Source organism: Nycticebus coucang, chromosome 3 (assembly GCF_027406575.1).
Source record: "Nycticebus coucang isolate mNycCou1 chromosome 3, mNycCou1.pri, whole genome shotgun sequence".
Lineage (NCBI taxonomy): Eukaryota > Metazoa > Chordata > Mammalia > Primates > Lorisidae > Nycticebus > Nycticebus coucang.
Window position 1 is genome coordinate 68,993,795 of NC_069782.1, and position 26,008 is coordinate 69,019,802.

General features: G+C 44.8%; 1 protein-coding gene across 1 annotated transcript in view; it reads right to left on the reverse strand.

Annotated features, from left to right (window-relative positions):
• The window catches only part of BRD4 (bromodomain containing 4), a 103,549-nt gene extending 78,522 nt beyond the window's left edge, over positions 1 to 25,027 (reverse strand). The window contains 1 exon segment of the mRNA XM_053586554.1: positions 24,964 to 25,027. The gene's annotated coding sequence lies outside the window, so the exon portion shown is untranslated.
• Between the last annotated feature and the right edge of the window lie 981 nt (positions 25,028 to 26,008).

Below are 26,008 nucleotides of genomic sequence, written 5' to 3' on the forward strand. Positions count from 1 at the left end.
AATCACTTTAGCTCAAGAGTTGAAGGTTGCTATAAACTATCATATCAGGGCACTCTACGCAGGGTGACATAGTGAGACTATGTCTCAAAAAAAAAAAGAAAAGAAAAGAAAGAAAGAATTACCAGAACATGACACAAAGATCTCAGTTTAAAACACAGGCTGTTCACTGCTCTTTAACATTGTAATGAAAGTTTTAACCATCGCAATTAGGGAAGAAAAGAACACCAAGGGTACCCATATAGGGTCAGAAGAGATCAAACTTTCGCTCTTCGCAGATGATATGATTGTATTATCTGGAAAACACCAGGGACTCTACTACAAAACTCTTAGAAGTCATCAAGGAATACAGCAGCGTCTCAGGTTACAAAATCAACATTCATAAATCGGTAGCCTTTATATATAACAACAACAGTTGAGCTGAAAAAACAGTTAAGGACTCTATTCCATTCACAGTAGTGCCAAAGAAGATGAAATATTTGGGAGTTTATCTAACAAAGGATGTGAAAGATCTCTATAAAGACAACTATGAAACTCTAAGAAAAGAAATAGCTGAAAATGTTAACAAATGGAAAAACATACCATGCTCATGGCTGGGAAGAATCAACATTGTTAAAATGTCCATACTACCCAAAGTAATATGCAATTTTAATGCAATCCCTATTAAAGCTCCACTGTCATACTTTAAAGATCTTGAAAAAATAATACTTCGTTTTATATGGAATCAGAAAAAACCTCGAATAGCCAAGACATTACTCAGAAATAAAAACAAAGCAGGAGGAATCACTACCGGACCTCAGACTATAAATCGATAGGGATCAAAACAGCATGGTATTGGCACAAAAACAGAGAGGCAGATGTATGGAACAGAATAGAGAACCAAGAGATGAACCTAGCTACTTAACGTTATTTGATCTTTGACAAGCCAATTAAAAACATTCAGTGGGGAAGATTCCCTATTTAACAAATGGTGCTGGGTGAACTGGCTGGCGACCTCTAGAAGACTGAAACTGGACTCACACCTTTCACCATTAACTAAGATAGACTCTCATTGGATTAAAAATATAAACTTAAGACATGAAACTATAAAAATACTAGAAGAGAGTGCAGGGAAAACCCTTGAAGAAATCGGCCTGGGTGAGTATTTTATGAGGAGGACCCCACTGGGCAATTGAAGCAGCTTCAAAAATACACTACTAGGACCTGATAAAATTAAAAGCTTCTTCACAGCCAAGAACACAGTAAGTAAAGCAAGCAGAAAGCCCTCAGAATGGGAGAAGATATTTGCAGGTTATGTCTCCGACAAAGGTTTAATAACCAGAATCCACAGGGAACTCAAACGTATAAGCAAAAAAAAGAATAAGTGATCCCCTCGCAGGCTGGGCAAGGGACTTGAAGAGAAACTTCTCAGTAGAAGACAGGCACACAGCCTACACACATATGAAAAAATGCTCATCATCCTTAATCATCAGAGAAATGCAAATCAAAACTACTTTTGAGATATCATCTAACTCCAGTAAGATTAGCCCATATCACAAAATCCCAAGACCAGAGATGTTGGCGTGGATGTGGAGAAAAGGGAACACTTCTACACTGCTGGTGGGAATGCAAATTAGTACATTCCTTTTAGAAAGTTGTTTGGAGAACACTTAGAGATCTAAAAATAGATCTGCCATTCAATCCTATAATTCCTCTACTAGGTATATACCCAGAAACCCAAAAATCACATTATAACCAAGATATTTGTACCAGAATGTTTATTGCAGCCCAATTCATAATTGCTAAGTCATGGAAGAAGCCCAAGTGCCCATCGATCCACGAATGGATTAATAAATTGTGGTATATGTACACCATGGAATATTATGCAGCCTTAAAGACATATGGAGACTTTACCTTTCATGTTTACATGGATGGAGCTGGAACATATTCTTCTTAGTAAAGTATCTCAAGAATGGAACAAAAAGTATGCAATGTACTCAGCCCTACTATGAAACTAATTTACGGCTTTCATATGAAAGCTATAACCCATTTATAACCTAAGAATATGGGAAAGGGGGAGAGGGAGGGAAGGGAGGGGGCAGGATGGGCGGAGGGAGGGTGGTTGGTGGGATTACAATTGCGGTGCATCTTACAAGAGTACATGTGAAACTTAGTAAATGTAGAATATAAATGTCTTAACATAATAACTAAGAAAATGCCAGGAAGGCTATGTTAACCAGTGTGATGAAAATATGTCAAATGGGACGGCGCCTGTGGCTCAAGGAGTAGGGTGCCAGTCCCATATGCCAGAGGTGGCAGGTTCAAACCCAGCCCCGGCCAAAAACCAAAAAAAAAAAAAGAAAAGAAAATATGTCAAATGGTCTATAAAACCAGTGTATGGTGCCTCATGATCGCATTAATGTATACAGCTATGAGTACATTAATTTTTTTTAATAACAATAAAAAAAAACCCACAGGCTCTTGGCACCTGCCACTGGAAAAATGGTGCCAACAGACCTGCTCCATGCAGGGCTACGACAAACCTTCAATTTGTAAAAACACACATTATTTCCAAAGTGCAATAAAGCAAGGTATGCCTATTAAAAACAACCAAGACACAACTAAAAAAAAAAAAAAAGGCTGCTAAAGTCAAAATTTAGGATGTGAGGCTTGGCACCTGTAGCTCAAGCGGCTAAAGCACCAGCCACATACACCAGAGCTGATGGGTTCCACTCCAAACAACAATGACGGCTGCAACCAAAAAACAGCCAGGTGTTGTGGCAGGCACCTGTAGTCCCAGCTACTTGGGAGGCTGAGGCAAGAGAATCACTCAAACCTAGGAGTTGGAGGTTGCTGTGAGCTGTGATGCTACAGCACTCTACCCAGGGCGACAGCTTAAGGATCTGTCTCAAAATAAAATAAAATAAAATAAAATTAGGATGTGGAAGGAAATGAGGCAGGGAAAGGGAGACAAAGAAAGTAGAGATGACTGAGCTTGGTCATGCCAAGTCTACTCAAGTTAGGCAATACAAATCAGAATCACTCAAAGTGCTAACCAAACTAATACACCTCCAATCACCTAGGCCTGAATCTCACAGCACCTTTGGTGAAAAGCCCTCTCTACTGCATCTGACTCTCATTAGTAACAAGTAGAGCTACTAGGTCCCAGATATAAGACCTTTGGAATACTGACAGGTAGACAGACCACTTTTGTTATCCAATTTTACTGACAGGGAAACAGAGGCTCAGAGGCAGAAAATATCTATTTTCAGCTTCAGTACTATCAATCCACACTGACACTCAACAGTTCACCTCCTTAGGCAGTGCATTCCATTTTCAGCAAACTCTAATGCCAGTGTAAAACACACCAGAGGTACAGAAGCACAAAATGCAACACTGAGCGACCATCTCTTTTTCCTTTTCCAGGACAAAACAACACCCTCCACCTGAACCCCCCCAAAATTGGGCATGGTGATGCATGCTAATAGTCCTAGCTACTCAGAAGGCTGAGGTGGGTGTATCACTTGAGTCCAGGAGTTCAAAGCTATAGTGAGTTATAATGGTGCCACTCCAAACCAGCCTGGGCAACATAGTGAGATACAGACTCTCTTTAAAAAAAAAAAAAAAAATCCTGAGGCCAACACAGTGGCTTACACCTCTGGGAGGCCAAGGTTGGTGAATTCACTGAGCTCAGAAAATAGCTGGGCGTTGTGGCCGGACCCTCAAGTCCCACTTACTTGTGAGGCTGTGGCAACAGAATCACTTGAGCCCAAGAGTGTGAGGTTGCTGTGAGCTATGATGTCACAGCACTCTACCAAGGGCAACAAAGTAAGAATCTGTCTCACAAAAAAAAAAAAAAAAGAAAAAGGGGAAAAAAAAAAAACCTCGGTATGAACAGTAACAGCAGTATTATTTTTGGTTTCTAAAAAATGGAAACCAAAATATCCATGAACTGATACACAATCTCACTTATAAGAATGCAACCAGATTTTCTGAAAATGGAAAAAAAAAAAAATCAAAGATGCTTTCTTTTGGAGAGCAAATTATGCTGGTGGTAATCAATCCTGAGAGGTTCCACGCTGCTTTCCAGGGACCGTCACTCCATACCCAATAATTATTGTGCAGGAATGGAAGACAAAACAATTCAAGTCATCCAGGCTTAAGTCACTTATTATTGAGGCCAGAGTGGCAAAGCCTGCCAAAGCCTGCCAATACTGGTGTCACTGAAGGCACCTCTCAACTGTGCTACATCTGCTCAAGAATCAACGAGGGCCCTCCGACTTAAAAACAGCTCAAAACTTAAGCTGCTTTGGTCTTATTTTTCAGCAAAATATAGAAAAATGTCAAGGGACACTGATTCCATGAACGTTTTTAAGGTCAGAGCACTTGAAATCAGACGAAGTCAAACTGCTTGCTGTGGAAATTGTTATACAAAGTGGGTTGGGATGAAATGCCAAGGGGATTAACTGATCAGATGAGGCTCTGGGAAGTGAGAAAAGGGCAGTGTCCAATCCATTTTACCTAGTCTTTTAGGCTGCCTTAAGAGACACCTGGTTGGACACTGTTGTGCCACTGCTCAAACCATTTCCCATAATTGTGTCTACTTTTCACAGCTGCTCAATAAAATTTCCCAACTCATCAGTTTCAGTTTGTAGGAAGGATATGAAGAACGTGTAGCTCTCAGAATGTTCCTGCAAAGTTCTGAGTTCTAACCCATCCAAGTTCTGAGTTCTAACCAAAAAGTAGACAAGTGACTGATAAAATTAGGTGTACCTGCCCAAATAGACCCGCTGCCTAGGCAGGATCAGGTTCATGATCTGCCCAGGAAGGCTCAGACTCACATCCCTCCCAGGAAACAGGAATGCCACCAATTGCTGCCCTTTCTGACCCTTTAAATCCCATCCGCTATAACCCACGTGTGGAATTCCTTCCTTGATTTCACCCTACCTGCATCCAGGTGGAAATAAAGACCACATTATTTCTACAGAATGGGAAAATTCTGTTTTCCTTTGTTTTGCGTCTTGGAATAATCTTTCTTCCTTGAGTCCAGAACCTTTCGGTGAGTGTGTGTAAACCCATGTTCACCGCACCATCACTCACAATAGCCAAGAGGTGGAAGTAATCCAAGGGTCTGTCAATAGATGAATGGATAAAGAAAACTGAGCATATCCATATAATAGCCACAATGGAATATTATTTAGCCTTCAAATGGAATGAAATTCTTTTTTATTTGTATGTTTGTTGTTTTTTTTCTTGAGACAGAGTCTCACTTTGTCACCCTCAGTATAGGTCCGTGGCATCACAGCTCACAGCAAACTCAAACTCTGGGCTTAAGAGATTCTCTTGCCTCAGCCTCCCAAGTAGCTGGGACTACAGGAGCCCACCATAATGCCCGGCTATTTTTAAAGGCAGAGTCTCACTCTAGTTCACGCTGGTCTCAAATTTCTAAGCTCAGGCAATCCATCCACCTCGGCCTCCCAAGTGCTGGGATTACAGGCATGAGCCATGGTGCCCGGCTAAATGGAAGAAATTCTACTACATCTAATATTACACTACAACATGGATAAAAGCCTAGAGGACATTATGCTTTGTGAAATAAGCCAGTCACGAAAAAAGATAAATACTGCCTGATTCTACTTACATGAAGCAGTATCTTCAATAGTTAAAACTTGTCAAAACACAGAAAGTAAAAGAGTGTCTACATCAGCTAGGAGGAGGGGAACAAAGAAAGTTGTAGATGAAAAAATTACAAAGATTTATATTACTGAGGCCAGGTGTGGTGGCTCACGCCTGTAATTCCAACACTCTGGGAGGCTGAGGTGGGTGGACTGCCTGAACTCACAGGTTCAAGCCCAGCCTGAGCCAGAGCAAAACCCTGTTTCTAAAAACAGCCAGGTGCCTTTAGTCCCAGCTACTTGGAAGGCTGAGGCAAGAGAATTGCTTAAGCCCAAGAGTTCGAGGTTACTGTGAGCTATGACGCTACAGCACTATACCGAGGATGACAAAGTGACACTCTGTCTCAAAAAAAAAAAAAAAGGCTCTGTGCCTGTAGCTCAGCGGCTAGGACGCCAGTCACACACACACCTGACTGGTGGGTTCGAACCCAGCCACAGCCTGCCAAACAATGACAACTACAAACAAAAAAAATGTAGCTGGGGGTGGCGCCTGTGGCTCAAAGGAGTAGGGTGCTGGCCCCATATACTGGAGGTGGCGGGGTCAAACCTGGCCCTGGCCAAAAACTGCAACAACAACAACAAAATGTATGTATATAGCCAGGCGTTCTGGTGGGCACCTGTAGTCCCAGCTACTTGGGAGGCTGAGGCAAGAGAATCGCTTAAGCCCCAAGAGTTTGAGGTTGCTGTGAGCTGTGACACCACAGCACTGTACTGAGGGTGACATAGTGAGACTGTCTCAAAAAAAAAAAAAAAAAAAAAAACTACCATGAATACATAATAATGTGCATACAGCTAATACTACTCTACACTTATAAATGATTAAGTAAATTTTATCTGTTTCTGACCACACACACAAGTAGGCAACTGGCTTCACCTCATGTTGCTCAATTTTAAAATTAAGATCTTCTTCAATTCAGCCTTTGTAAGTAAAAAAAAAAAAAAAAAAAATTGTAAAATGAAGACCTTCACAGGGCTAGTTAAGGATTAAACAATACGCTACACAAAGTGCCCAATAAGCAACCAGTATTAGTAAAACTGAATGTCATGATTTACTAATAACTATAAAATGTTTCATAAGCCTATAATCATGGAGTAAAACCAATCAGGCCACACTGCCGGCTGTGTGGTCCTCTCATATGCATTTAGCAGGCAGGTTTCCATCCACCTTGCTAATTTTTTTTTTTTGAGACAAAGTTTCTCTTTGTCACCCTTGGTAGAGTGCCCTGTCATAGCTCACAGCAACCTCCAACTCTTCGGCTCAAGTGATTCTCTTGCCTCAGCCTCCCAAATACCTGGGACTACAGGCACCCACCACAACGCTGAGCTACTTTTAGAGACCAGGTCTCACTCTGGCTCAGGCTGGTCCTGAACTCATGAGCTCAGGCAATCCACCTGCCTCGACCTCCCAGAGTGCTACGATTATAGACATGAGCCATGGCTCCCCACCCGGGACTCAGTCCTTGACCACCTTCTCAGCTTAAATGTCAGCCTCCTTTTCTCTCTCCCCACAGCCCTAGGAAGACCTCACCCAACTACTTTTGGCCATGCCACACACCATCAAGTCTGGTCTAGTCCCACCTTTGCATTCCAGACCTGGGTATCCAACTGCCTAAATGTAGGTGTCCGTGAGAACATCCCACAAGCACCACAGCGTCATGGAACTAACGTGACTCCATTTTCTTTAAAACTTCTCAAAGATGCATGAGCTGTGACACCAGTAACAGCACTACTGAGTATTCCATACCCCTTCAAAGGCTCACTAACCACATGTGGCAGTGGCTACCAGGCCGGACAGTCCAGCTATACAATCATTCCATCACTGAAGTTCCAGCGGACAGTACTGCTTTAGAAATTGGGTAGGTTACTTTACTGATTAAGGTCCAAACTAGATCCTGGAAGATGAGGGGAGTGGGACTGTCTGGAAAAAAAAATGAAGCATCAGGAGTGGTGCCTGTGGCTCAAAGGAGTAGGGCGCCAGCCCCATGTACTGGAGGTGGCGGGTTCAAACCTGGCCTCGGCCAAAAACTGCAAAAAAAAAAAAAGAACCATCAGAGAAACAGATCAAGACAGCAGGTCACAGAACCCAGGAACCTAGGGTGCCACGGGATAAGAGTTTTAGATTTATCCTATATGTGGTGTAGTTTAAAAGCAGGAGAATTATGGTGTAGTAAATCTATTATATTTTGATTGTGTTATTTTTCCACTAGTTTACCGCCAAGTTTTACTCAGAGCTTATTTAACAACTTTTACCATTCTCTCCAGACAAGGTTTTTCTCACAGCTACTCAGAGCCAATCTTCTACTGACAGAGATCATTTGTCATTTTACAAAGCCAAAGAAAAGTAATAAAAGTAGTTGGGTGAGGTGGCTCAGGCTTGTAATCCCAGCACTCTGACACCAAGGCAGATGGACTGCTTGAGCTCACAAGTTCAAGACCAGCCTGAGCAAGAGTAAGACCCCCATTTCTTATAAAAAAGAAGGCCGAAAAAAAAAAAAAAAGGCTCAGTGTCTGTAGCTCAGTGACTAGGGCGCCAGCCACAAACACCGAGGCTGGATGGTTCAAGCCCAGACTGGGCCTGTTAAATGACTACAACTACAACCAAAAAATAGCCAGGTGTTGTGGCAGGTGCCTATAGTCCCAGCTACTTGGAAGGCTGAGGCAAGAGAATCGCTGAAGCCCAAGTGTCTGAGGTTGCTGGGCAGGGCATTCTACTGAGGCTGACATAGTAAGACCCTTGTCTCCAAAAAAAAAAAAACAAAAACAAAAACAAAAGGCTCAGTGCCCACAGCTCAGTGGTTAGGGCACCAGCCACATGCACCAGGGTTCGTGGGTTCGAACCTGGCCAGGGCCTGCTAAACAACAGCAACAACAACAAAAAAAAAGCTGGGCATTGTAGCCGGTGCCTGTAGTTCCAGCTACTGGGAGGCTGAGGCAAGAGAATCACTTAAGTGCAAGAGTTTGAGGTTGCTGTGAGCTGTGATGCCACAACCCTCTACCAAGGGTGACACAATGAGACTCTGTCTCAAAAAAAAAAAAAAAAAAAGTAGAAAAATTACCCAGACATGATGGCACATGCCTGTAGTTCCAAGCTACTCAGGGAGCCTGGGGCAAGATTATCCCTTGAGTCCAGCAAGTAGGAGGTTGCTGTGAGCTATGACACTACAGTACTCTAGGGTGGGGCAACAAAGTGAAACTCAGTCTCTCTCACACACACAAAGTATAATAAAAATCCTTCAGGGCAACATTTTTTAAATGGATCACCAACTTTCTAGCATGGAGATGCTGCCCATCATTCCCTCTTCCCCAGTCATGTTTTAAGTGTACACAGGACACAGACATGGAAAATACCTTTGTTCATTATAAGATCTTCACTGCACAGACAGAATATAGCACAGTGCCTAATGTAATCATACTTAGTTAAGTCCAGCATACACTGGACATGGGTGCTGAGTGGAGTCCCATTTGTGTCTCTACCTCAGGCATGATATTTTCCTTGAGTAAGAGTCTCGTTAAGTGGTCAAAATCACCGTGAACTAGGAACTCAATTCCACCCTACAATAAGCAGCACTTCAAGACCAGAGGCTCATCATCATCCTGAGGTGGGCCGGTTTACAACCCTGTCTTTGACAAGTCCCAGGGACTTGGACGAAATACATGCTCACTCCGTTTACCAACTTCCCCTAAACCCTCTGTACTCACAGACTTTCACTAGAGTATGAAGCGAAAAAAAGAAATGAAATCAAACCAAGGCAGCTTGGTGCTCCAGTAGAAACTTTTTCAAGATGAGGTTAAATTGTGCTTGTGTGAATGTCTTCATGAGAGACTCTTCAGCAGGGTAGCACTGTTTTTACTGACCAGATCCTTGGATGGAAGGACAACTGCCCACTCAGGGTTCTGCATCCCTCCTTGGATAGTACCCTCCCCCCATCCGCAGGAACAGCTCCAAGGGACAGGTGTTTGTCTGCAGAACAGTCAAGTTCCCTATCAAAGCCTCCACTCTCACTCAAGGACCAGACTAAACACCAGGCTCCTTTCCTATGCTCACAGCTGGAAGGTTTCTTCCTTCTCACATTATCTGTTCAGACCTCTCAGAGAACAGTTCTCAGCTTCACTCTACACCACCAAAGTTCCCCAAGAGCACTGCATGTGGTGAGTTCCCTCCAGCTCCTAGCTTAACAGTCAAAAGCAGTGGGCTCTGGAAACAAGTCCTACCTACCATTTACCAGCTCCGGGACCCTGCAATGCTGCCCAAGTGACTGAGCTCTCCACGCATCAGCTTTCTTATCTGCAAGACAGGGATGATTCTAGTACCCAGTTCATAAGGTTGTCTTTGGAGGACTTAATTGGTCTGGCTTCACCACTTCAAAACAGGCATGCTTAGTAAGTAAGAGAAAAATGAAAAAAGACAGCAAGCATCCTATCAAAAAACGACATTCAGTACTTTATACAAAAGCCTATTCTATACCACAGGCAGCTATTTGTTAAAAGCTCTGAACTTACCACAAAGTCAACAAAGATAAACACTGCCTTACGGTGAACAATGGGAAGTGAGGGGTCAGGAAAGCAAATGGAAAAAGCTACAGGCCAGAGAGTAAGTAGCTCTCAGAAGGACCAAGGAAAGATATGGGTTATCAGAGAAAACAGGCCCACCCACAGATGTCCCCAGAGATGACCCTAAGAAAAGGCAGGCTGCAGGTAACAAGACCAACACCTCAAAAGGACCCCAAAGAGGACTCACTACAACACTAGTAATTCAAAACTGGATTCCAGGGGTTGCAAAGATAATGTGAGCTATTATCTAGAAATAGATGAACATGGTGTTATTTCCAGACAGCTAATCTTTCAGCTGAATGGTTTCCTAATGTCAAAAGGAAAACAAATGAAGAAATCTCAAGCTCCTCCTCTCTCACATCCCTGTATTACTTAGCCGCTTTTACAAGTGAAAGCAACTTTCAGAGCCAAGTCATTTTTTATGAAGATGAATGAAAACCTACACATGTAGCATCACCTTTTACAAAACTCCTTCACGTATATGACATTATTTCTTTTAATTACAGAAGAGAGAAATTGCCTAAGTCACAAAATGCATGCCTATACAGTTTAAGCCTGCAATTCAAACTAGCAAAAAAATGGAATTAAAAGTAAACACCAGGCTCAGAGCCTGTAGCTCATATACCAGGGCTGGCAGGTTCAAACCAGGCAACTACAAAAAAAATAGCCAAAAAATAGCCAGGCATTGTGGCTGGCGCCTGTAGTCCCAGCTACTTGGGAGGATGAGGCAAGAAAATAGCTTAAGCCCAAGTTTGAGGTTGCTGTGAGCTGTGACACCACAGCAACTCTGCCTAGGGCAACAGCTTAAGACTCTGTCTCAAAGGCGGTGCCTGTGGCTCAAAGGCAGGGCGCCGGCCCCATATGCCAGAGGTGGCGGGTTCAAACCCAACCCTGGCCAAAAACCACAAAAAAAAAAAAAAAAAAAAAAAAAAAGACTGTCTCAAAATAACAAAAAAAAAAGGCAACATCAACAGTAAGTGAATGGAGGAAAATAAACATCCATTAGCACATACCAAAGTTTATCTTCAAACTTTAGAGATTAGGGAGAGGTGAGAGTTTGCAACAGAAGAGTTTTTTCCCATCCTCTGATTCAGCTCTGCCCCAATACAGATGAATTATTCAAGTTTATGGTACTGTATTTCTTATCCCTTCCACCAGACAGGGATGTGGGGAGGAGAGTAGAGTGGCATCATGCATACCACCTGGTATATTGTGCCAATATTCCTAAGCATAAACATATATAACGAAGAATAGTGTTTTCCAACAAGCTTTCTTCCTCAAATGCATGTGTGAACAAATATCCCAAAATAGATGGCAGGCGTTAAGCCACATAAGGGACCACAGCGTAATTCATCATTTCTGAGCCTACTCACAATGACCAGGCTGGCTAGAGACCCACTGGGTTACCTTCTGCAGCAAAGGCCTCGAGCCAACACCAAACGCTGGAGATTTATGAACAGCAGCAGTTTCAGTGAATTCATTTGTCCTAGAACAAAGATCTGCAGGTACAGCAATGGGTCCACTTTGTAATTCCTCATTCCCAGGAAAAAGTGAACAGCACAGGGCCCTGGGCAGGTTCACGCCACGCCACTGCTGATATACAGGTTACTTAATGACTCTGTAACACCTCTGGACGATTTTTACAAAGACTAACCAAAATGGGCACTCCACACTATTTCCACATCATAACTCTGTAAATGTCTAAAAAAGCAAGATGCATAAGAAACAAACTTTCAAGAACCTTTTAATTACCATAATACATTTCTCATCCTCAGAGTAAAATCCAAGAAATTCATTCTAGTATATACCACTTAAATGGTCTTAAGGCTTAATGTTCATGCACATGTGTATTTTTTTCTTGAAACAGAGTCTCACTTTGTTGTCCCTGCGGGGTGTTGTGGTGTCACAGCTCACAGCAACCTCAAATTCTTGGGCTCAAGAGATTCTCTTGTTTCAGTCTCCCAAGTAGCTGAGACTACAGAGGTGACCACCACAATGCCTGGTATTTTTAGAAATGAGGTCTCTCTCTGGTTCAGGCTGGTTTCAAACACCTAAGCTCAGGCAATCCACCCCCCTCAGCCTCCCAGAGTGCTTAGGATTACAGGTGTGAGCCACCATACCCGGCCGTAAGTGTATTTTTGTCACCACATTCTCACGGGGACTTCCAATCTCCCCTCAGTTTAGATGCTCTAGTGAGGCAGACAGTCTTAGCCTCTAAGCTCTTAATTTTTGAGCCCTTTAAAGGGCTGAAAATGTTGAAAAACAATTACAGTAGATCTTAAGCTTAACACTTGTCTTTGATCATGGAAATCTGAGTAGATTTTTTGTAATACTAGAGGAATGTTAAGCAGCCAACTTTACAAGAACTTAGTACAGAAACAGCTTAGCAAATAGTAAAATTACAATTGTAATTTGCAGTCATGGAAGACAGATGATCCAGTCTTCTAAAATGTTCTCTATCACAATTTCACTTTTGCAAGCATTTACTGAAATTATCTATCCATTCTCTTATCCAAGATTTTCCCGTAGGCTCCAGCAATGATATAAGCTGATCTCCCTCTGTATCCCCCTCTGGGCCTTTTCTGGCCAAGTTGAGCCCTATCACTGGCCTGAGTCCTCCCACCCATCCAAGTGACTCTTGAGATTAGGTGTGACTCCTCCCAGTACTCCCCCTGCAGCTCCCCTGTACCTGACATAAGGTAAGATTAACTGCCTTTCATTTCATCCTCTACCAAAAGATTTGGGATACACATATCCTTAACCATATTCATTTTACTCTTTGCAGGAGGAACTCATTCTAAACTGGTTTAACTACCCTGTTTCCCTGAAAATAAGACAGTGTCTTATTTTAAGGTGTGCTCCCAAATATGCGCTAGGTCTGATTTTCAGGGGATGTCTTATCTTTCCTGTAAGTAGGTCTTGTTTTTGGAGGATGTCTTATTTTCGGGGAAACGGGGTAGTGATTCTGTTTTATGAACTAGCATGGAAGCTGAGCTCTCCTTTAAGCCATCCAAAATTTCTTGCCTCAAGTCAGGGAGCACACACTTCTACGATAGGAGACTGTTCAACAAGTATCCCATCTTGTGTCCCTCATAATAATGAGCAAGATGCTGCTGGAGCTACTTACTACTTGGGGCAAGCAAGTAGAGGCTAGAGACCAGCTAAAGGTGCAAGGCAGTTCAGCATTCTCATTCTGCACAAGGTCAGAATAACCCAACCTAGAGCCCTCTGTTGCAGAGTTAAGATTCACTCTTGACTGGAGACCAGAGTATCAGAGATCCAAAATAAGCTTTGAAATTTTGGGCCCCCAGGTCTAGCTACTCCTGAGCCTCACCAAGACTTCTTGTCACATGAGCCAAAATATTCTTTTAACTAGTTTTATTTATGCAATAGAGACCTAATTAATACAGCCATTTCCAAACAGAACAGTCACTATATTTAAAAAGTTCAGAGAACAGGCTCAGCGCCCGTAGCACAGTGGTTACGGAGCCAGCCACATACACCAAGGCTGGCAGGTTCAAACCAGGCCCAGGCCAGCTAAAACAACAATCACAACTGCAACAAAAAATAGCTGGTGTTGTGGCAGGCACCTGTAGTCCCAGCTATTTGAGAGGCTGAAGCAAGAGAATCGCTTAAGACCAAGAGTTGGAGGTTGCTGTGAGCTGTGACGCCACAGCACTCTACCAAGGGTGACACAGTGAGACTCAAGTATCAAAAAAAAAAAAATGTTCCGAGGACAGCATCTGGGAATAAAGGACAAATAGTTTCCCACATGTACTTCTTGTTCAACCTGTGGCAAACTACTTACTTCACCTTCACCACTACATGCTCCTTCATCTTCCCCCATCCCATCCCCTACAAAGCTTCTAGTAAGCAGTGGGTACAAGTAAGAAAAGACACTAAACGTCTATGCACGTCACCTGCCAGCAGAAAGCACATTCATGACAGTCACTCTTGGGTAAATGATAAAGAAATAGTAGCTGGTATTCTATGGTGATATGAAGACAATTATTGACCTAGTACACAGTGGGGGATGGGGAGAGCAGAGAGAGGGAATGAGGGAGGGGGTGGGGAAATCACAGTGTGTGGTCTACTTCTTGGGGGTAGGATACAATTATAAGAGGGTCTTTATTTAACAAATGCAATTGCTATAACCTGGTTCTTTGTACCCTCAATGAATCCCCAATAATAATAATAAAAAAAAGGAAATAGTAGGGAGGCTGAGACAAGAGAATCGCTTGAGCCCAAGAATTTGAGGTTGCTGTGAGATGTGATGCCACAGCACTCTACCAAGGGTGACAAAGTGAGACTCTGTTTAAAAAAAAAAAAAAGAAAAGAAAGAAAGAGATTGCAAAACACACAAATATTAAAGGTACCTACATCACCATTCAAGTAGCATTTAAAACAGTGTTATTTGAATTTCTCTAACATAACACATAGTTAAGAAACACATTTTACTAGGTATACAAGATCAAAGGTTTTATGGTGTATCTTTGAAATGTGTGGCACCCTTTGACTTTTTAAAAAGACAGAATCTCACTCTGTTGTTGCCCAGGCTGGAGTGCAGCGGCACAATCATAGCTCACTATAACCTTGGAGTTAAGCCAACCTCCAGCCTCAGCTTTCTAAACAGCTAGAACACTAAAGATGTGTGCCACCACAAACTGTATTTCTTTTCTTTTTTTTTTTTTGTAGAGACAGAGTCTCACTTTATGGCCCTGGGTAAAGTGCCGTGGCATCACACAGCTCACAGCAACCTCCAACTCCTGGGCTTAAGTGATTCTCTTGCCTCAGTCTCCAGAGTAGCTGGGACTACAGGGGCCCGCCACAATGCCCGGCTATTTTTTTGGTTGCAATTCAGCCGGGGCCGGGTTTGAACCCGCCACCCTCGGTATATGGGGCCGGCACTTTACCGACTGAGCCACACAGGCACCGCCCAAACTGTATTTCTTTTAAGAGATGAGGTTTGCCTATGTTTTCCAGGTTGGTTTCAAACTCCTGGCCTCAACTGATCCTCCTACCTCCGCATCCTGATAGGAGCCACCACACCTGGCCTATCATTTCCTCCCCCAGCCCCATATCAATTACAACCCACTAAATTCATTTCATGACCCATATTTAGAAAACATAAAGAATTACTTTTGGCCGGGCACAGTGGCTCATGCCTGTAATCCCAGCACTTTGGGAGGCTGAGGAGGTCGGATCCCCTGAGCTCACAGGTTCCAGACCAGCCTGAGATAGAGCTAGACTCCATCTCTAAAATAGCCAGAGGGGAATTGTGGCAGACACCGGTACTCCCAACTACTAGAGAGGCTGAGGCCAGAGGACTGCTTGAGCCCAAGAGTTAGAGGTGGCTGCGAGCTATGATGCTGGGCACTCTACCAGAGGCAGCAAAATGGCACTCTGTCTCAAAAAATAAAGAAAATAAAAGAATTACTAATTTGTGTTTCTGAAAATTGCATAATACCAAGCCCAACACCTCTCTCCTCTGGCACTAGTTGTACAGTGTGCCATATCTTCTGATATAACAGCAGCTAGGAACAAACGAGGGGTTTTGGACTGAAGACATGAAAAGTAGAAACCACCTAGAGGGAACTTCTAAAGGTCCTTCAGACGCTCAGTCTGTATCTTTTCCACTCTAAGCATCTTAATACAGTAAGATATGAGACCCAAGTCAGTACCCATTTTTGTCAAAGCATAGGCACATTGATCCCATTTTATAAAAGAGAAAACTGGCCCAGCAAGGTGGCTCATACCTATAAACTCTGGGAGGCTAAGGTGAGAGGATCGCTTGAACTCAGGTGTTCAAGACCAGCCTGAGCAAGAGTGAGACCCCATCTCTACTAAAAATAGAAAAATTATCTTGGCATTATGGTGGGTACCTGTAGTCCTCCACCACCACTCAGGAAGCTGAGATAGGAGGATCACTTGAGGCCCAGGAGTTGGGAGGTTAAGACTCTGTCTCAATAATTAAATAAATAAATAAAATGGGGGGGGGGAGGATTTGTAAAAATGCACAGATCAAAGAGAACAAATGTCAAAGTTATTCAATATCTCTTAATTTGAAGTTAATGCTCAGATTGCCTGACCAACCTCTGAAAGAAATACATGCTCCAGGCTCAGCGCCTGTGGCTCAAGCAGCTAAGCGCCAGCCACATACACCTGAGCTGATGGGTTCGAATCCAGCCCGGGCCACCAAACAATGATGGCTGCAGCAAAAACCAGCCAGGCATTGTGGCAGATGTCTGTAGTCCCAGCTACTTGGGAGGCGGAGGCAAGAGAATTGCCTGAGCCCAGGAGTTAGAGGTTGCGGTGAGCTGTGATGCCATGGCACTCTACCCAGGGTGATAGCTTGAGGCTCTGAGGAAAGCAAGAAAGAAAAGAAAGAAAGGAAAAGAAAAGAAAGGAAAGAAATACATGCTCCAACTGTACTTCACACAGACAAAAGGCAACCCTGCTGGGCCTAGATCCCCATGGCTCCCAGAAACAGGGATGGACATTAACTGGTTCCTTTGGTCCAAAGTCCCAAGTCTATTTTAGTAGAACTCCAGGATCCCAAACAGGAGCTCTACTTCCCTGAAGCTCCACAAATCCAATTGCCTGGTTCCCTCTACCAAACCTATCCAGTGAGACCCGCAAGCATCCTCAAACTTTTTAACAGGGGGCCAATTCACTGTCCCTCAGACCGTTGGAGGGCCAGACTATAGTTTAAAAAAAACAAACAAACAAAAAAACTATGAACAAATTCCTATGCATACTGCACATATCTTATCTTGAAGTAAAAAAACAAAATGGGGGGTGGCGCCTGTGGCTCAGTGAGTAGGGCGTCGGCCCCATATACCGAGGGTGGCAGGTTCAAACCCAGCCCCGGCTGAACTGCAACCAAAAAAAAAAAAAAAAAATAGCCAGGCGTTGTGGCAGGCACCTGTAATCCCAGCTGCTCTGGAGGCGGAGGCAGGAGAATCGCGGAAGCCCAAGAGGTAGAGGTTGCTGTGAGTCCTGTGACATCATGGCACTCTACTGAAGGCCATAAAGTGAGACTGTCTCTACAAAAAAAGAAAAGAAAAAAAAAAAACGGGAACAAATGCAATCACACCACCTCATATGGCCCTACAGCTTCATGGAGACTAGAATCCTTTTACAAAGCCCAAATGCCAATACAATCTGAATCAGGGCCGACGGAGACAAGAAGGTTTGAAAGAGATTTTGTGCCTGTGTTCTGGAAGAACTTCAGTACACCCTTCTGGCTTCCCAGCCAAGCCTTTGTTCACCATTACCAGTTTTCCATAAAATTGATAAGCTACATTTTAGTCCTGAGGACATACTGGGTCAGCTTCCCCTGTGGAATCATTTCCCCAAACTCTGAAGCAACTATCCCAGAGCGGATGCCCCCAGAGCCAGGACACTTCTACTAAACCCATTATCACCACTTCTAATCTCATTACTAGATTAAAAACAATCCCCCTTTCAATTGCCTCCCCCACTGGTCTCCACTCAGAGTTCACTAAGAGACACAGCACCCCTGGATCTTAAAGTCATCTACTGCCCTGCGTGATCAGCTGGCGCACTTCCCAGCTGTCAGCGGCTCTACTCCAGCTTCTTCTTTCCCCTTCTAGTCTTTACCAGTGACAGCAAGTAGCTAACCTTGAGAGGGCACCACCACACTGGTTCCAAGGCCTGCGCTTTTTGTGCTCTCTTACGTACATTGTTTTAATTCTCATTTAAAAGACTAGCAGGTGAAGCTACAGGAAGGATGAGTGACAGATTAAACGTCACACAGAGGGTTTGGTATAGTGGCTCATGCCTGGGAGGCAGAGACGGGTACATCACTTGAGCTTAGGAGTTCAAGACCAGCCTGAGCAAGAGACTCCCCCCCCCCCCACACACACACCTTTTCAAAAGACAGAAAAATCAGATAGGCCCCGTGGCAGGCACCTGTAGTCCCAGCTACTCAGGAGGCTGAGGCAAGAGGTTTGAACTCAAGAGACTGAGGTTGCTGTGAGCTATGATGCTGCCTTGGCACTCTACCCAAGGTGACAGAGAGACTCTGTCTCCAAAATAAATAAGGGCAGGATTCCAAGGGCGGTGCCTGTGGCTCAGTGAGTAGGGTGCTGGCCCCATATACCGAGGGTGGTGGGTTTGAACCCAGCCCTGGCCAAACTGCAACAAAAAATAGCTGGGTGTTGTGGCGGGTGCCTGTAGTCCCAGCTACTTGGGAGGCTGAGGCAAGAGAATCGCCTAAACCCAAGAGCTAGAGGTTGCTGTGAGCTGTGACGCCACCAGCACTCTACCGAGGGCAACAAAATAAGACTGCCCCGGCTCCAAAAGGCAGAATTCCAACTAGAGTCTGTATGTGACATTCTGGTGGTATCAGAATATTTGGAGGACAGAAAAGAGACAGGACTAGATGCCAAGAAGGTACACACACCTTCCAGAGGCAACTTCCCTTGAGAATTCTGGTAACACTGGGCTCCTACCTCAGGGTCAGGAAACTTGATTTCAGGAAACAAAGTCCAACTTTGTGCAGGAGAAGGTAGAAAGGTCAAAGAGCAAGAACCTACCTCTGTCTCTCAATCCATAAAATGACACATTTTGTTTTCACACAATTATCATTTGTGGGGGAAAAAAGCATTAACCCTTACAAACAAGACATTACCAAGCTCTCATTGGAAAAATGGAATGTGTGCAACCTTTCTAAAAAAAATTTGTATCAAGTTTTCAATATATTCTTTGATCTTATAATCCCCTTTTTAAAGATGAAAAAAGAAAACTTGAAAATCATTTCCAAATGTCCAAAAACAGCATAATTAGTTAAGGTACACTCACATAATAGGTATCCACTTAAAACAGAACATTTTATGCAGTATTAAAAAAACTTGAATACAACCTAATCTTGTTACTCAAGTACAGAAAAAAGACTGGAAAAAAATAAAAATAAAATTAAGAAGCAATTCCTTAACATTTAACCTCATTTTAATACTCTGTAACTCCCAAATTCTTTAACCACATATTGTTTTTTTGTTGTTGTTTTTTTGAGACAGAGTCTCACGATGTCGCCCCTGGTAGAGTGCCGTAGCTTCACAGCTCACAGCAACCTCAAACTCTTGGGCTTAAGCGACTCTCTTCCCTCATCCTCCCAAATAGTTGGGACTACAGGCATCCACTGTACAATGCCCGGCTATTTTTTGGTTGTAGTTGTCATTGTTGTCTGGCAGGCCGGAGCTAGGTTCGAACCTGTCAGCTCTGCTTATGTGGCTGGCACCCTAGCCGCTGAGCTACAGGTGCCAAGCCCACATACTGGTTTTATTAAACAAATAAAACTCTTACAATCTCATTTTCAAATGATGTGGACCAATTAATGCAATTCCCCTTCAGGGTGTGGACAGATGGCTTCTTTGCAAAAGGTGAAATATTACATACAGATTCCTAAAATACCCAGAACAGGCAAATCTAGACACAGTAGATTTGTGGTTTCCAAGGATAGGGGTGGTAATGGGGGAAAACGGGGAATGATTCTAACATAAGGATTTATTGTGGAAGGGATGAAAATGTCCTAAAATTGGCCAGGCACAGTGGCTCACGCCTGTAATCCTGGCACTTTGGGAGGCTGAGGAGGGTTGACTGCCAGAGCTCAGGAGTTCAAGACCAGCCTGAGCCAAGAGTGAGACCCATCTCTAAAAATAGCTGGGCAGCTATTGTGGGGGGGGGGGGGCTATTGTGGCAGGCACCCGTAGTCCCAGCTACTTTGGAGGCTGAGGCTAGAGAATCGTTTGAGCCCAAGAGTTTGAGGTTGCTGTGAGCTATGACACCATGGCACTCTATCGAGAATGAACTGAGACTCCATCTCAAACAAGCAAACAAAAAACTATTATACATACTAACCACATTGTGCAAGTATCTTTTCATCTTCCCTGTACACAGCAAAAGAGCTCAGGGACTAACTGCAGAGATGAACTGGCTGATCATACACACATGAAACCATAATAATATAAGAACGTGTTCAATGTTTTTAAAAAGATGAAGTTGGCTTGGTGCCTTGTAGCACAGTGGTTACGGCGCCAGGCATACATCAAGTGTGGTGGGTTCAAACCCAGCCTGGACCAGCTAAACCACAACTGCAACAAAAACACTAGCCAGGTGTTGTGGCAGATGTCTATAGTCCCAGCTACTCGGGAAGCTGAGGCAAGAGAAATCACTTAAGCCTAAAAGTTTGAGATTGCTGTGAGCTGTGATGCTAGAGCACTCTACCAGCAGCGTTATAGACTCTGTCTCCAAAAAAAAAAAAAAAAAGATGAGGTTACAGCTCAGTGTCTGTAGCTCAATGGTTAGGGTGCCAGCCACATACGCCGGGCTTGGTGGGTTTGAACCTGGCCCAGGCCTGCTAAATAAACAACAATGACAACTACAACAATAACAAAAAATAGCCAGGCATTGTGGTAGGTTCCTGTAGTCCCAGCTACTTGGGAGGCTGAGGTGAGAGAACTGCTTAAGCCCTAGAGTTCGAGGTTACTGTGAGCTGTACCAAGGGTGACACAGTGAGACTCTATCAAAAAAGAAAATAAATATGTTTCTCCTAGCACTTGGGGAGGCTGATGCAGATAGAATGCTCGAGCTTAGTTCAGGACCAGCCTGAGTAAAAGCAAGACTCCCACCTATACTAAAAAATAGAAAAACTGAGGCAAGAGGATTGCTTGAGCCTGAGTTGGAGGTTGCTGTGAGCTATGACACCACAGCACTCTACCCAAGGCAACAGCTTGAGACTGTCTTTAAAAAAAAAGAAGTTTCTAGTGATATGAAATTCACATTAAGAAATGCTGCCCATGTGTTTATTACAAACTTCATCTCTCTCTCTCTCTCTTTTTTTTTTAAAAAGACAGAGCCTCAAACTGTCGCCCTGGGTAGAGTGCTGTAACATCACAGCTCACAGCAACCTCTGACTCCTGTGCTCAAGTAATTCTCCTGCCTCAGCCTCCCAAGTAGCTGGGACTACAGGCACCTGCCGCAATGCCCGGCTATTTTTTGGTTTCAGCTATCATTGTTGTTTGGCGAGCCCAGGCTGGATTCAAACCCACCGGCTCCAAACCGGCCAGCTCAGGTGTATATGGCTGGTGCCCTAGCCACTTAAGCCCCAGGCGCCGAGCCTTGTCTCCTTTAAAACACTTTTTGCAGATCAGGGTTGAACCACAGCCCAAACCCCACTCACCACATTTCAAACTGCTAAGTGTGAAACATATAGTAGACTGTACATGGAAGCACTCTGAATGCCAAGCTGCTCGAACTATTAATCAATTTATTGCAATTCCTAGAAATCTAAACATTATCTTAATTAAAATTCACATGCCTTGTAAGTCACTACTGACCAATCGTGTCCACTGATAATACATATATTTTTTCAGACAGAGTATCACTTTTCAACGCCAGTAGAGTACTGTGTCATTATAGCTCACAGCAACCTCAAACTCCTGAGCTTAAGCAATTTTCTTGCCTCAGCCTCCCAAGTAGCTGGGACTATAAGCACCTACCACAATACCCAGCTATTTTTAGAGATGAGGTCTAGCTCTGGCTCAGGCTGGTCTTGAACTCCTGAGCTCAGGCAACCCAATCTCCTTGACCTCCCAGAGTGCTAGGATTATAGCGCCTAGCCCTGATAACATTTTTACTTATCTGCACGCCAAATACTTATCTGCATGCTTAATTATCTAATTCATTCATTCAAAGACTTTTTAAGGTCTGGGTGTGGTGGCTCACACCTGAATTCTAGCACTCCGGGAGGCCCTATCTCTACTAAAAAAAAAAAAAAGAAGAAGAAGAAGAAGAAGAGGAAGAAGAAAAATAATTAGCTTGGGCCAGTGGCTCACACTTGTAATCCGAGCACTTGGGAGGCCCAGGCGGGTGGATTGCTTGAGCTCAGGAGTTCAAGACCAGCCTGAGCAAGAGTGAGATCCCATCTCTAAAAAAAAATTGCTAGGGGTTGTGGCAGGCACCTGTACTCCCAGCTACTCAGGGGGCTGAGGCAAAAGAATTGCTTGAACCCAGGAGTTGGAGGTTGCTGTGAGCTACGATAGTACAGCACTCTACCGAGGGTCATAGTGAAATTCTGTCTCAAAAAGAAAAGAAAAATTAGGCTTGGTGTGGGTAGCACATTGGTTATGGCACTGGCCACATACCACCCCCGCTGGTGGGTTTGAACCCGGCCTAGGCCAGCTAAACGAAGATGTCTGCAACAAAAAATAGCTGGGTGTTGTGGCAGGCACCTGTAGGCCCAGCTGCTTGGGATGCTGAGGCAAGAGAATCGCTTACGCCCATGAGTTTGAGGTTGCTGTGAACTGCGATGCCATGGTACTGTACTGAGGGCGACATAGTGAGATTGTCTCAGAAAAAAAAAAAAAGGGAAAAATTAGCGTGGTGTTGTTTCTGGCACCTACGGTCCCAACTACTTGAGAGGCTGAGGAAGTAAGACTACGTGAGCCCAGGAATTTGAGGCTGTGAGCTAGGCTCATACAATGTTATTCCAGGCTAGAGTTCCAGAGATTGTCTCAAAAACAAAAACACCCCCAACTACTTTAGTTGATATAGGCAAAGCTAAGCAAACCAAACCCTGTGCTCATGAAACTTACACTTTGGTTTAAAAAAATTTAACCTAAGGAAACTTTATTTTTACAAACTTACGTCTTATGCATTAAATGTGAGCATCAGGCCGGAAAAGGTGGCTCACGCCTGTAATCCTAGAATTCCGGAAGGCTGAGGCTGGTGGATTGCTTGAGTTCACAAGTTCAAGATCAGCCTGAGCAAAAGCAAGACCTGTCTCTACTAAAAACAGAAAAACTGAGGCAAGAGGATTGCTGGAGCCTGAGCTGGAAGTTGCTGTGAGCTATGAAGCCATAGCACTCTACCCAGGGCGACAGCTTGAGACTGTCTCAAAAAAACAACACAAAATATTTTACGTCCACACAATCATGGGGTGTCAGAGCCTATTTCATAGCACCAGGATTTTCAAATCACCGAGGTACCAAATGTTTCTCACTTTAGAAACAAAAAAATCCATTTCTCTCAAATCCGTAAATCTCAAATCATTCAATAACTTGAAATGTGTAACGGGAAAATATTGCACACCCCCAGCTTCCAAAAGCAAAGCGCAATACAGTACAAAGATCACAACAACTGGCTCAAAAACGTAACTTTTAGAAACAAAGTCTAAATTCCTTTCAACAATTCAATAATTTAGTGGAAATTTTACTAAGTGCCCAATGATTCTCTTGCAATTCTTAGCTAATTCCCCACTCCTCCACTGCCCTCCTAAGCTAAGGAAGCTAGAACCCTGAGTATCTAAACAATTTTTAAAATGCAGTTACTTTCACGTCTAACTTTTCATCTGTAGACAAAGTTCCTCGTCTTCAGCAATTCTACTGGGCTGAATGCTAAGTTAAAATATACATAGATCTGGGCTCACTCCTTCCAGTTAAGATCAACTAAAACAATCTTAAAAAACAAATTTACTACAGTTCGAGCCCTCAGATATTATGTTTCCAACCAAAATAAGAGGTATGCTGAATAATAAAGCAGTAATAAATTTTGTTTCAGATTAGGCTTTTCATGCTAGATTTGGTCAAGGAAACCATCTGTGGCGTTTATCATTCCCTGGTTGATGTCTTTTGAAGGAAGGAGTTGATTATCTACAATATATTGGTGGGAAGATAATCCCCATAAAAATTAAATCGAAAGAAACGTTTTAACGTTTTATTAAATTATTGGCAAAGTCATAAAACAGACCTTATGCCATCCAAAACCTTCTTGAAATTGAACACACACATTCAAAAATCATTTTGAGTATCGCTTTCTTTACAACTTTCAAGGTCTCCATTCCTAAAAATCTTCCAACCGTTATTACAGAACCAAAGACCCACTGGCTTATAGGTACAATGCAACTTTTTTGTTAACCACGAAATGGTGGAGCCCTCTTAACGGTTAGCAAACATTTCAATTCTCATGAGGCATAGACTCCAAGAGATCATTTGCCTCCAACATACACACAGAGAGAAATAACTAAACCCAACGACAGAGATTTAAACCCCACCGGGCTGCATGAAACGTAAATAAGTAAACAAACAAATTAAAAATAAAAAAGTATGGTCTTGAGTAAAAGAGAAGCCACTCAAGAGAAGCACATGACTCATCAACAGGCCTGAAAGTATTTACATCGTCCACTATATCAAAGTAGGATTTCCCATCTTCATTCAAGGCCAAGCCTTGGGGCATCTCAGTCCGGTGAAGTTTTGTGCTATTTCCGTTTTGGAGGGGGTCATTTTATTTCGCTGAATCACAACTCCCCCACATTCCGACCCCAAACCACCACAAATAAATGAGGCCGTGGCAAGGACGCCGGCCACCACCGACCAAGCAAAACAAAGCGTCGAGCAAGAGACTGCCAAACAGGGAGTGGGTGGGTCAAGAGTGTCAAACTCGCCCCCCAGGACAACGCTCCCACCCTCCGTGGCCTGCCTGCGGGTTGGCGTAGGGCGGCAGCACACTTCCTCCCTTAGAAGACCTACTCCTTTCTCTGCAGACCTCCGAAGACCGCTAGGAAGGTGAGGACATGGAGATGGGGGACGTGATGCTCCAGCCCGAACAAAATGACCCAGAAGCCAGAAGAAGAGTGCGCCAGGCCCAACCCACGTGAGCACCCTGGCCCGGGCCGGCCCGCCCCAAGAACCGCGGCCAGGCACGGCGGCGCTCACAGCCACCACGCCAGGACCGGACTTACCCGGGCCGGCCGCGCAGCGGACTCCGCGGCGGCCGCTTCCTCCTCCTCCTCCTCACTTGACAAAATGGCGGCGACAGGAAGTGTCGGGAGCCTCGGCCCGCCCCCCGCCCGCCCTCCCCGCCAAGGCGCCCGCGCCCCCGCCTTGCTGGCCGACCCCAGCCAGGGGTCGGCGGTGCCAACAGCGCAACAGCCGTGAGCAGCCCCTCCAACCCGACACCAACGGCGCACGCAGGAACCGCCCAGCGCGAACGGCGCGAGAGGCCCGCAGGCCCGAGCCCGCGTAGCCCCAACCTCCCCGCCCCCGCGCCGTGCCGATGGCGTAGGTGGTGGCGCACCGGCCCCATTACGCAATGCAGGTTACGCGGGCCGCGCCGCGGGACCCCACCGACTATCCCATGCCTCCTACTGCCCAGAAGGACACCGGTCTTCACCTGAGACGCTAGGCCGCACGCCGTCCCTGCCGGCCGCCCGCTCACTGCCGCTGCCCTCTCCCCGGGCTGGTCTGCGCGGCGCCGGGGCCCGCCCGCCGCGCCTTCTACTCCGCTGCGCTCACAGGCCCCGCTCGCCCGCGGGGCACCGCCGGCAGCTGCCGCCGCCGCCGCCGCCGCCGCCGCCACCGCCACTGCTTCGGCTCTTCGGTTGCGGGAGAGCAGAACAAACAGCCCTGCCGCCGCCGCCGCCGCCGCCGCCGCCGCCAGCGCACTGACGTCACCGCGCACGCTGCGCGCGCGGCCCCACGGCGCCTCCTTGGCGTGCGCGCCCCACCCCTCGTCCCCAGCGAGCGAGCTTGCGGAGCTGAGGTGAGTGGGGGAGGCGGGCCAGGGGGAACCCTTTAGGGAAGGAATCTGGTAGACACCAGGAAAGGACTGAGAGAGACCCGCAGACTCAAAGCTGGACCTCAGGGAAGAGATCTGAAGACTAAGAGGGACGTCCAAATTTTCAGAAGGGTATGACGATAGACCCTTAAAGAGGGGGAAGGTGATTAGGAGAGACCCCCGCCAAAGACTTACGAAAGAGGCCGCAGAGAGGCCTCCTGTCTAAGGAA